The sequence below is a fragment of the Alosa pseudoharengus genome, unplaced genomic scaffold, assembly GCF_046254945.1.
Source record: "Alosa pseudoharengus isolate Yale_2024_CS ecotype anadromous, Long Island Sound unplaced genomic scaffold, YU_APseudo_1.1 YU_APseudo_1.1_scf_11, whole genome shotgun sequence".
NCBI classification, from domain to species: Eukaryota; Metazoa; Chordata; class Actinopteri; order Clupeiformes; family Clupeidae; genus Alosa; species Alosa pseudoharengus.
The window spans coordinates 10,087,501-10,090,000 of NW_027468576.1; positions in this window are offsets into that span (position 1 = coordinate 10,087,501).

Below are 2,500 nucleotides of genomic sequence, written 5' to 3' on the forward strand. Positions count from 1 at the left end.
AGAGAGAGAGAGAGAAAGACGTGTAGGCTCCCCTCTGAGTTTCACTGTTGTATAGGACAATTCTCTCCATTAAGGCACCATAGCACTTTCCCTTTTAAATGTCATAACATTTGCCTCTCATGTTCACACATTTCATCAGGAGTAGTAGAATGCAAATGATCATAATCAATCTACTTGAAATGAAATTTGAGCTGTTAACATAGTCTAGAATACCTTGACTAAATATGTGATGTCAGACAATTTGGTCCACTTGCATTATGAGGAAAACATAATTGAGTAATAAATGAATATATTCTGGACCATTTGCACAGATAATTTATTTATGATTAAATCAAATCAAGGTTATTAATTATAGAGGCCTGCTGTATCCTAACATGCCGGTTCAACGTGAGGAGAGAAGTTAGGAATAGTGTCAAGAATAACTCAGCTTATTAAGGTTTCAAGGTTAGTTATTGTGGCTAATAATAGTTGTTAATTAAAGGGACACCAGGCAACGTTTTCGTGTTAATTATTCATCTTCGTGAGTCGGTATATGGTTAAATGACTCATTACGGGGCGAATGAAGGCTCTCTCGCCCGCCCCTACTGCCTGTAGGAAGAATATCCCACTTGCAAGTTCGGTGTATCCTACCTGCCAACCGAAGCAGGATCAGTTTACAGCACAGAGGCAGGCTAACGAAATGCTAGAGATTGTTGCAAACGTGTGTATAATGGCAGAGTCGGCGAATAAGCAGCGAAAACCCTTGACGGAAGACGCAAAGAAAAGGAAAAGAGCTTCAGACCGAGCGAGGGGAAGTTTTGTAGAAAAAAAGGATCTGGCTTGCCTAGTGTCCCTTTAATGACCACCATGTCATACTATAGCCATTTATAATAACTATATACAATTAAGCATTGGTTATAGCCTGGCTAACGTCATACCCTCATCTCAAATTAGACGGGGTCTGGGAACTAGGCATTCATTTTCTCGTATTTGAAACGTGGTTTACGAATGCCCAGAGCCGTTTATTGGGCGCTACGAATGTCTATAATGCGTCTGTAAGTGGCTCATAACGGCTACGGTGTGTCGTCATCGTCTTACTGCCCTCCCTCCGTTCTGTGATTGGTCCCCTAACTGAGGTTGAAAATTTGCTCCATGGTATCCAGGCTGCCTAGCAGCGTGAATTAAATCGCGCGCGCAAGGCAGCATGGGAAAACCCAGGCTACATTGGTTAAGGATTTGTAAAACATTGTTCCTACATTAATTCTCATCATTCTCATCATCTCTAAAGCATTTGTACACAGTTGTAAATGGTGTAATTAATACTTTTTAATAAATGATAATTTGTTGATGAAGTAATATTTCCATTATTTAACAGTTGTTAAGGAATTGATCTGTTAGAATGGGTGTGTTAATAATTAAGAAACTATTTTACACCTACATGTAGGCATGCCTTAATAAAAATAATGGATACACTAATGATTAGTTAGGGTGTGGATACATGTTTTATAAACAACTTCCTAATACTATAATTCATGATTAACTCAGGAGTTACAAGTGGTTAGTGAAGGATATTTTATTAGCTCATCTAAAGTAAGGACTTTCTATGCCTTGCAACACATTTACAAATAAGTCATAAAAGTTAGATTTACATTCATTCATTTATCAGACAATTTTATCCAATGACTTACACATGTCAATTAAATTAAATGCCAAGGGCACAACAGTAGAAGCCAGGAATTGAACCCACAACTTTTCAGGCTCCTGCATGCTGGCCCAGCTCCTTATCCACTGCATCCGTCCACCCAGCTATAGGCTTATTTAGTATGAACAAACCATTAACTGTGTGAACAAATGCTTTGCTGATGATACATATATAAACCAGAAATTACTAATGATTAACAAATCATTAACTAATAAGTAACAAAGGCTTAATAAATGATTGTGTGTAGTTATTATAAAGTGTTACCAATTATTATTGCATCATTTATTGAATAATTTATAAACATAGAAGACACAAAGGGCGCTCAGGAGACTTATAAGGAGACAGATAATTCCTTGCTCAGGTGCTCTTCTGCGATGGGTGAAGTAAGAATCCAAAGAAAAAAGAATTTGCAGAGGTTGAAAAAGTATAAAAAGCCTTTAATTCATCATGGCAAGAACTGGTTTTAAGCACATGGGCCTACGCGTTGCGGCCATATTCGCCTTCGTCAGGGCATAGAAACAGGAAGTAGAACAAAACTCTGTCCTTCAGCCTTCTTTTCGTCATTCTTTTCTTTTTGCAGGACGAAAAGAAGGCTGAAGGACAGAGTTGCAGAACATAAGTACGCCATAAGGACAAGAAATCCTGCTTACCCCATGGCGGTCCATTACCAGCAGGCAGGTCATCCCTCTGCTTCCTCCCTCAAAGTGATGGTGATAGAGGTTGTCCCTAAACCCGTGAGAGGTGGAGACCATCTAAGGACCCTTCTCCAAAGAGAAACGTTTTGGATCAGTAAACTCAAGGCAAACTCTTTCCCTGGCC